The sequence below is a fragment of the Monodon monoceros genome, unplaced genomic scaffold, assembly GCF_005190385.1.
Source record: "Monodon monoceros isolate NGI ecotype Baffin Bay Population unplaced genomic scaffold, NGI_Narwhal_1 Super_Scaffold_7, whole genome shotgun sequence".
Taxonomy (NCBI): domain Eukaryota; kingdom Metazoa; phylum Chordata; class Mammalia; order Artiodactyla; family Monodontidae; genus Monodon; species Monodon monoceros.
The window spans coordinates 33,726,019-33,736,746 of record NW_021703784.1 but is presented as its reverse complement, the minus strand read 5'-3'; the positions used below and the strand labels follow the sequence as shown (position 1 = coordinate 33,736,746).

The 10,728-nt window shown below is 35.4% G+C and overlaps 1 protein-coding gene across 1 annotated transcript in view; it reads left to right on the top strand.

The window, feature by feature from the left end:
* Window positions 1–5,458: 5,458 nt before the first annotated feature.
* Window positions 5,459–10,728, top strand: part of CNTN5 (contactin 5) — a 1,393,643-nt gene continuing 1,388,373 nt past the window's right edge. Inside the window, exon 1 of the mRNA XM_029208299.1 lies at window positions 5,459–5,712. The gene's annotated coding sequence lies outside the window, so the exon portion shown is untranslated. The remainder of the gene's footprint in view (window positions 5,713–10,728) is intronic.

Below are 10,728 nucleotides of genomic sequence, written 5' to 3'. Positions count from 1 at the left end.
TACCTATTTTAATGCCTAACGTAGAGTTAGCCCTCAACCAATGTTGATAGCTCTTACTTTAAATGCAAGATCACCTATTAAACATTTGACACATTGCAACTTCATGGTGTGTTTATTAGATGCTGTATGTTAAGTTGTTTATACATAACACTTCTTATAGCCTCAATTGCTAATTTGGGGGTTCCTCTGAGTTCCCTAAAAAAATCAGAAAATCCCCAGGACAGAACCTAAACGACACTCCTAATTAGAACATGAGTGCCATCTAGTGGTAACAATGCTAACTACAGGTTTACTGGTGAACAGAAAAGTAGGTGGTGAAAATGTTTTGCTTCTGCATAATGCAGTCTGCTGGAGTGCATCTCAGACAGACAAATGAGGTTTCCTATATGTACAATACCCAACCAATAAAAAAGGTTGAATACACATTTAATCAGAGTGTGGGGGAAATTTAGTTGCTGGTCCACAGGAAGCATACAGTCTAGTTCTATATAGAAAGACCTATATAAAATTCTTAAGCTGAATTATAAATACGAATTAGGAAAAAAAAAATATGAGTCCAGATATAAAAGAGGCTAGGAAGAGCTGAAGAAAGATGAGTATAGTATTTGATAGCAAAAATTTTTTGAAGGAAGATTGTTCCGATTTGGCTCAAAAAGTCAAAGAAAAGTCTAGTTAATGTATCTGGGAGGCAGGAAATAAGTGGAAAGTAAGGTGCAATACACATAAGAAAATCCTTTAAAGTCAATTAGACAGAATATAAGAAGCCATTAGAAATTTTTATCTCAGATTGAGAAGATTGGCGTGTAAACAGAGACTATTTGGAGACATGAGTTCACAAACAGAGAGATCCTAGGTTTTGTTTCTTTACAGAAACAGCTTTATATGAGAAGATCTTGGTAATGGAGTGCTATACAAAATGGAAATTAGATATCTATAAAAGTAAGTGTATTAAAATTAATAGGCATTCTTATACTGAAGGCTTATCTAAGAAAAAAAATATAAGTGCTTATCTAAATGAAGCTACTGCATGGAAACTAATAATAAGTAAACTTTACTTTTAAATTCATAAGATTTCAACTTCTACCCCTGTTTTCTAAAATCTTAGTTTAACTGCCAGTGTTTTTTTTGTTCTTTCCTAAGGAAGAACATTTTTGTTAGACCAAGATGTCGCAGAGGGTGAACATGAGGGCCACTTACAGGAGGTCAGTTATGTCCACAGCCTCTGTAAGCAAAAGCTGGCACTATGAACACTGAAACAGTCAAATTAGAGCTCTCTCTCTCACACCGCTTGATGGCTGTGGTTGCAGATGTTATCAAGACATCCTCAAAGAAGGCTATGTTCCTTAGTGTTGGTAACTGAAGCAGCTGTTAAATTAATTAAGTCAGTATATTTTCCAAGTCTGATTAAGATATGTTTATTTCTGCTTTCACAAAACAGCTGTGATGTAAATATTAAAACTGATGTTCTAAGAAACCTAAAATAAAATTAAAATCATCATATGTTGTCCAGTTCAAGTAAAAGTTTACTTTTGGATCGTCATGTTTTATTTATATTTATAGGGAATACTAGTGTATACGGACAGTGCAATATGTTAATGTGTTTAATTTTATTTCTAAGTATTTTCACATTCACTATTCTTTCTTTTAAATTTTTTATTTGACATTTTATTTCTTTTCTTTTCTTTTTGGCTGCATTGGGTCTTAGTTGTGGCATGCAGGATATTTCATTGTGGTGAGGGCTTCTCTCTAGTTGTGGTGCATGGGCTCTGTAGTTTGTGGCACACGGGCTCAGCAGTTGTGGTATGCGGGCTTAGTTGCCCTGGGGCATGGGGGATTTTGGTTCCCCAACCAGGGATCGAACAGATGTCCCCTGCATTGGAAGGTGGATTCTTTACCACTGGACCACCAGGGAAGTCCCTCACTATTCTTTTTAACAGAGTATAGAGGACTAACACATCAAAACAGAATATGCAAATGCTGAAAGTGGCTTTATTAAGCAAAGAAGGTGATCCAAAAAAAGGACTGAACTTGAATAGAGTATTGCTCTGTGTTTCCCTATGTTTTATGGTACAATTTGTTGGGATATAACCTTAGTTATGTTCTTTTAACAAGAACCTAGAACTCTGAGTCATATGAAAGGAGAGAAAAAAGAGGGCATGATTTAAAGAAAAAAAATCTGTAACACAAATAAGACAAAAGCTTAGAGGCAACTCAACTGCTACAGATGTGCTGCATCTGCTCACTTGCCCACTGGAGACCAGGAGATAAAGAGATTAAGACATTTACACAAAGACAACAAGCTCAGATAAGCAACATGACAGCTAGATCCAGGTACCCTAACCATAGTATGGAGAAAATGACCCACTAAACCACTTAAACAGTATTTTAATTGATTTAACATTCAAATGCTATTTTATCAGGGAAGACTATGAGCTGGTTATTTTAAAAATGTCAGTAACATTCTGAAATAGAAACATAAGAGCTTTTAATAATGACTTTTCAAAGTAAACAGCATTAGCATTTTATAAGAGGGAATGAATACTCATATCTTTTAATTACAATTGTAAGTCAGGACAATATTTTAAAATCCCATTTTCACATGAGAATAAGAGAAAATCTTAGTTATGATGCATGTGAGAAGACTTGAAAAACATGAGTTAGTTTCTTCTTGGCAGACCTCCTACAAGGAAATTTTTTTCTGCTTTCTACTTAATGCATTGTTTTTCTAATTTCAAATGTTGAACTGCGTATACTTGAACCCTGTGGATATGATAAGATACCAAGGTGAACATGATCCATACAGCCCTCACTTTCCAAACACAACAATTTAACAACATGCAGCACAAAGATAAACTACATCATAGCAAAATTCCAAATTTTTCAGGAAGATGTATAAGTCAAAAAGACTAATATACCCACATATAACACATATGTGGATGTTAATGTAGAATATATAGTATTAATATAGAATATAGAATTGTCTAATATTATTAAATGGAACAGTATAAATTATAAAAGAAATGAAAATAAATATAGTCACACATCCTGAGTCTTGATGAAATGTGTCCATATGACCCAGTGACCCTTAATGATTGAAGTTAACATTCTAAATTTGAAATAACAGAAATTAACCAGATTCATCCTTTCCTTTCTTTCCCTCTAAATTATCAGATGCTCTCAAAAGGAAAAGTGCTATTACATCTTCTCTTTGTTTCACAAATATGTTTCTGCCCAATTCTTGTAATAATATCACTTCCTTTATAAAAAGTCAAAAACATCATAAGCCTTTATAAAGAATATTTTATTAAAAAAGGAGAAAGATTTAATCCATCTATATTATTTAAAACATAAATTTCCTTGTTCATGTTAATTGTGGGAGGGTACCATGAATCATGTGACTGTTAGTGTTTCCTTCTTTACATTGCCTACTATCTTCAAGGCAAACTGAAGGCCATTTCTAACAAAATGTAAATGAAATTTTCTCTCTAAACCTCATTCCTGGCTCATTCCTGGTATTTCTCTCCTACTATACTACCACTTTACCCTATGTCTTGATGTGACTGACCTACATTTTTGATTAATTTTTTAATTGAAAAAATTTCTGAAAGCCAATTTAAATCCTTTCTAAAACAACACGAGTTGAAAGAAAATACATGAACTACAGGAGAGAATGTCTCAAATGCCAATTATCAAATCACATGTAATATAAAGGTGTTCTAGGAAGTGAAGCAAACTGTAAGCAAGTTCAACCTTTGTATCCCAAGGCTAAATGTGCTCAGTTATAATAAACATTTAAAGACAAAAACCCCATTGCACAATAAAAAAAAATACTTTAAGCTCTTAGACTTTCAATCTATTTTGTGATATATTTAAAGAGGTTATAAAAGTCCTGGTGATTCTCTCTGTGAACCAACAGCCTGATGCTGGAGTGGAGCCAGCGAAGCAGAGAAAAAGCCCAGAGAAGTCGAATCTCGGCAACAGTCCCTCAGTTAGCACATAAAGAAAATAACGTAATTACTGGAAAGTGGGAAAAAGAAAATAAAAAGTACGGAAGGGTAGAGAAGCATTAAATGTGAGCACACAATTTGTCTTTGCTGTGGGACAAGAAATCAGCCCAGATCCTGAGGGTAGCCATTAAAAGCAGAGAGTGGCTGTTTGTACAACATGTGTGGATGAATGAGAAGAAACGAAGAAACATGAAAAAGACTAATTTTAATTACCAGAAAAGCTGCAAAATCAAGAACACAGAGCAAGTGGTAGGAAGGCTTCCAGCTACAGGCTGCATGGCACTGTACTCTCCTTGCCAATTAGATCCAGTGAGACCCCAACGGGGGATTAAGTGAGCAGAAGAATCATCCTCAGTGAAGGGTCAGGCTGGACTCAAACACACATGAAAAGCGCACACCAGCCAGCAGCGGGTGTGACCTGAGGCTCTCACACAGTTTCAGAGATGGACGTACAGAAATAGCAAACAGTATGTGGGATTGCCTTCCCATTAGGGATGGGTGCTAACTCCATGATCTACGGAAATATATTGCAAAAGAAATGTAACATAATTTAACAAACAATTACATCAAAGGAATGGAGAGAATTAGAGAAGGACTCAGAGAGAGGAAAAGTAGAAGGAGGACTGGCTGAACAATGGCACTAAAGCTGCCACACTGTGGATTTACTACCTGTGTTGTTTCCAATTACATCCATTACGATATAAAAATTCAGAAAAGAAAGGGGCTGCAGTCTGAGGCTAAGCCGACTATTTCCTTGGCTTATTTAGAAGTGACCCTGGGGCGGGCGGGGAATCAAGGAGAAATAAAAACAGTGAGTCTAACAGTCCAGAGATAAAACTCGCAAGTGTATAAACAAAGACAAGTGCTTCCAAGGCAGGACCTGAGGAAATTCTCCAAAGTGGGAAAGTCCACTCTCGAGCCAACCTCAGGGAACGCAGCAGTCGGTGCTGCCGCGGGAGGTAAAGGCGCCTGACTCTGGGAATCGTAGAGAAGAGAGACGGCAGCCGGCGAGAGGGCAAGGGACTCATCCGAGATGCCCCGTGCGGTCTGTCGCCGTCGTGTCTGCGCTGGAATCTGTGACTGAAATTCGGGAATGTTGCGGGTCAGAAAACGGGGGCGGGGCGGGATCCGGAGTTAGGCGCGGAGGGAAATAGCAGCAGACTAGCGAGGCGCGTAGAGACTCAGAGAAAACCCTTCTAGAGGCAAAGGGACCTACACGCCCCGGGATGCACTAACTGAAGCCTGGCGGCGGAGAGGCGCAGGCGGCGGTGGGGCGGGGGCCGGGGCGGGGAGGTGCGCGGGCCGCGCGGGGCCGCATAGCCAGTCAGAGGCGCGGCGCGCGGGCCGCGCTGACGCATTGGCCGGAACGCTCGGGGCCCAGACGCTCTAGCGACAGGAGGCGCCGCACCTACTTCCGAATATAACCAACTACCGAGCTGGAAAGCGTGACTACGAGGAGGCGGCCTCTAAAGTGCACTGAAAGCGCCCGGCGGGAAGGATGCGTTACCTGGGTCCCCTCCTCAGGGAGCTGCCGGGCGAGGTGGAGGATTCCCTCTGAAGGATTAAAAACTCGGCAGTTGTCTTCTGCCACAGGCTGGGGAGGACCCGAGCAACTGCTCCATTTGAACTGTGCCGACGGGCAGGAGGATGGGAGACGGGAATTGAGAGTCACGGACGAAGGACAGGGGAGTCTGGCGTCTGCTTGGTAAGTGGCTGGCATTCCTTCGCCAGCGACTGCTGTCTGTGATTGTGCACTTGGTCTCCCAGGCGCTGACAGTTTGTGACACGCTCGCTTCTGCAAAGCCATCCTTTCTTGCCGTGTTGCCAGAATTTAAAAACTGTCATATAAAGCTGCTTGTTGTTGTTGTTTTTAATCAAACATGTTATTTTTCTCTGCTGGGATTTCAGGTCAGAAAAGTTGAGGCAAGACTAAATATAACCTATTTGTGTTGTCTTATAATGTCATCCAGAATGAGAGTAAACAATTCCTACAGCTAAACTGTAAGGTGACAGATGCGAGGAGAGGGTAAGAATTTTTCTACTAAATGTTAAAAAAACAGGATGTCTTTCTCAGCTACTGGATGTATGTCTTCTGACTGTGGAGTGTGTTTGTGAGAATAGAGCCCAGATAACTGGGCGTTTGGCAGTGCAACAACTTGTTAAATTCAGTAGGGATGCTCTATAAGTGGAGTTCTACAAAGTTCGAGAGACTGAAAAAACAGTATCTTGCATTATGGTGAGGTGTTTTCTCAGTGTTGTGTAGGAATGTGACAGATTTCTTAAAAGATAATAAAAATATGTTTAGACACCCTTATTGAGTTTTTTTATTAAAAAATGGGAGAGGATATTAATTTGCATATATATGAACATAGTGTACAACCTCAAAAATGTTAAGTTGTTTTAATTAACTTTATTTTGAAAAGCCACAAATCCCTTACTTATTTTAGAATTATTTTATTTTTACATTTCATAACCTCTCTGTCATGAAAAATGTAATCAATGTGCTAATTAAAGTACAGGTTTGGAAGCAAAAAAAAAAAAAAACTTTTAAACTGTTGTATGTGAAGTGCCTTACCTGTGTTCAGTTCATCAAGGTTTTTTTCTTAATTTAAAACATAAAATCATATAGAGATGGCAAACTTCTACCTTGATTCTCAATTTTAGCTGGAAATAAGGATGAAAGAAAGAGATGTACATTACGATACTAGCATTAAAAACTACAAACAAATAAATAGTGATCAAATTTTAAAATTAAGAGGTATTTTTGATTACTGTTGAACTACAACAGGACTGCCAAAATAACTTATGACTATCACAGCAAGCTTAAAAGAGTTCATCGTGATTAATATCGTGACCCTAAACATAAAAGAATTAGTAATGATTAGGTAATAATTATTTTCAAAGTGCCTGTAATCAGTTTTAAGCCACTCACAAATGTTTCTTGGCATATTTTCCTACTTCATATTCAAATTATTACAAGTTTTATGTGGACCAGTATATTGAGTCTCAAACTTGACAGGTATAGGTTCCTTTGATTCAAGTGGAAATAAACAATATGACTATGCAACAGTACATTACATAAAACAAATGATTAAAAAATAAAAGATGTTACGAAGACCAAGTAAGGCTAGTGAAGGAAACAAAGAACAAAATTCAAAGTTAAAAGTTAAAAAAGGAAATGTGACATAAAAACTAAAATAGAAAAATAACTTAGCGGGAGTGTGGTGAGATGGTATTAAAGCATATTTGAAAACAAAAAATCAGTGAAATGCTTGTTACAATGTAAGTGCCAGTGTTTTTAAATTGAGCTTTTAAATTGTTCTTATTTAAAACTTCTGAAAACTAAAAAATGAGGAGGAAAAACTGTTCATTTTGATTTATCTTTGATTCCATATACAACTGATAGAAAGTTTGAATTCTCAAAAGTTAGAAAAAAGAACATTACCCCAATAGATTAACTAAATGCCAGATTTTGCCTGTAAATTCTGAGGCACATGCATGGGAGGATGCATTTGAAAATACATCTGAAAAGCTACAGTCATGGGATTTTTAAGTAGATTGCTGAAATACCTTAGTGTTTCCCAAAGTGAGCAATACTTCAACTATTAGGTGGTCTGAAATCTTTATTAAGTTAGGAAGATGAAAAATCACACCTTGAATGTACACATAAGCTATGTTTATTTTTTAAAATAATTAAAATTATTTTCTTGTGAAAGTTTAATCTTATGTGTCCAATTAAGTAACACTATCTATTAAAAATGGACCAGGTCTGGTTAATATATATTTCTTTATATATTTATATTTCAGGGAAGAGGCTGGAGTGTGGTTTAATGTCAAAACTGACTTAGTGATCAGGACCAGAGGGTGTCAGTAAAGGATAGAGGGCTATCTAGATGGAGAAAGTAAGGGCATGCTATGCTAGCCAAGTCATTTTGGGAGTTTGTCTTACTTCTAGCTAAAACAAAGATATAATTTTATGCAGTTTAAAAAAGTGAAAACTTGTCTGGATGGCTGTAATAGGTTAAAGTTGATTTAACTATATTTAAGTTCGATTGGCTAAGACAAAGTTTTATAGCAGAGTTTACTGTTCCCCATCCATTAAAAACTAATTTAGGAATTTGATGAGGCCAAGATGCTTAAAATATAGTGTGATATGCTGAATCCATCCTACCACACATATTTTACTTACCTGTAGTCTTTGAATTGTCTCTCTTTTTAAATATGTTTTAAAAATGTGTTTACTAAGAGGTCAGAAATTTATTTCTCTTAATTTAAATAGACCCATACATTTATATAATTTGGTTTCTCAAAATTCTGACTTCAAGAGCTCAGATTTATTCATTTCTTATTACTGAAGATACAAACATAAAGTAAGAGAGGTTTGTATTTCTGACAAGATATTTTAAATTAGTGTTACAAGGCTGTGCTTATATGTTACATGAACTTCTTAGCACTTTATAGCAGGAAAGAGGCTAGTCGGAAGCTCAAAGCGGTAGAATCTGTGCGAGGTCTGTTTTTGAGCATTTGTGATCAATAGCTCTGCATTAGAGACTGGTGCATTTAAAAAGTAATGAAGTATATAAAAGCTATGTAACACTTAAGATTTAGGATTAAAAAGGATTACGAACAATACCTCATATCTCTACCCAGACCCTTTCAATTAATTTCTCCTCTACTATTTTTTTTGATATTCAAGTGTATAACATTAGAAAAGTTGTGATAAATGGAATATTATCAGTTTATATTCTTCCCAGATACTTTGAACAGTTTTTTTGTTAATTATTTTCATGAAAATGAATAAAACAAATTTGGTAGTGTTGCACTGATACAGTGGATATGAGAATAATTTTTTAAATGGCTTTATTATATATATACTTTTTAGGAAGATATTAAATTTTTTTAAGTCGTGTGGTGGTATTACATTATTTCCCATGAACTTGATATGACTATGTATTTAACTTCATTTATGTTTTACCTGCTGTAAATATGTGTATAAGCTAAATATTGAGCATTTTCATCCTTATCAACCCCTTAAGTTAAAACACAGTCTTTAATTTCATATTACAGAGTATCACATGTTGTATTTTTGACTTTATAGACTTCTTAAATGTTTCAGTGGAAACATGAGCTTATAAGACTTAAGAGTCAGCCAAACTATGGAAGCTCTTCTTTTCTCTAGTACAGGGAAATGGAACTCCAGAAATAGGCAATAAAGTAATTCTGAAAAATAAATCAAAGTTCTGTCCTTTTTGTGGAAATCAAAAAATCAATGAATCCACCACTTCTTAATCTAATATAAAGTAGTGTGAGATTTTTCATTTGTGAGAAACTTTAGAAAGTACGGTCATGTTATTTTACCATGCGTTTCTTGAGCTGGAATTCCTTGTGATCACTGTCATTTTTAAACAATTCCAAAAATGTTTTATTGAATGCATTTAACAACACAGTTGCAGAACTGATTTTTCTTCTCATTTTCTCAGTGGTCCCTTAAAAATCCATAATGACCTAAATAACTTGCTTCCTTGTGGATACCACTTTTTATTTATTTTTAACAAGTGGACTTCTCTTAAAAGATCTGGTAGAACTTGCACAGTTACTCTTACTCCAGTCATGGTTCCAAATATTTCTTATATTCACTTGTATAAACCAAAAAAGTTGAAATTTTGATAGGAAACAAAGTATTAAGGTATTTGTATAAGCTTCCCCACAAACATACCTTTATAGTTTGTGTCTTTACTCTAAAATATAGACCTACTTAAGGGTTAAAGTGGCTAATTTGAACGTTATCCAAAATTTGAACAATTGTATATGGGGCAAGGAGGAAGATGAACGTATTTCATTCATCTGAGTGATCAAAAACTCTTGTTTGTGACTGTTGACTGGAAAAGTGTAATTATATGCATAAACATTTTATGAGGGGGAATAAGAATCTGATCCTTATCATTCTTCTAGCTACTAAATGCTCAAGAAGGAAATCATCTCATTTTCCATTATGATCCAGTAAAGTAATTATAGCATATGGAGTCTAGGAAGAGAAATTTTGCTGATCAGTTAGGTGATAAAAGGTAGACTGAGATTCTCTTTCTCTTGATAGTCATAATATTGGCAGAAACATTCATCATGAGGCTAAAAAAAATTAATGGGCTCTTATTGAGAGAGATTTCATAATAGGGTAATTATAGTTATACTGTCTAGAGTCATAAGTAAGATTCTTATTGTATTTTCACAAATATTTCACTAGTTGCAGTAGTTTGTGTTTAGGAGATAACTAGTAGAGAAATGGTACATTTATTTGGTGAAAAATTTACTTTTAAGTATATGAACTTTCATCTTTGTTTTCTCATATATTTAATTTAATGTTTATATGTATTAAAGAACAAAATTTTCTGAAAGTAAGGTAACAAAGAGTTTAATTTTAATTATCCTAAGTTCTCCCATTTCAGTTTTATACAAGAATTGAGTTTTAAATGATACAGTATTTGATAAGATCCTATTGTACTTTATAGCCCCTAAAATGACAGAATAATATGAAATCCCTGATGATGAAGATGAATATTAATTGGAAAATACAGGTTACAGTAGGAATTTTAAAAAGAATTCTTGTTTTCTAGAAAGGTTTTGTCTTATTTTGTTATTTTGAAACTTTCCTCTTTATATTCTTATCTAAAAGATATAGACTAGCTTAATATAGTCTCTTATGTTAAAAAATTAATAAAACTAT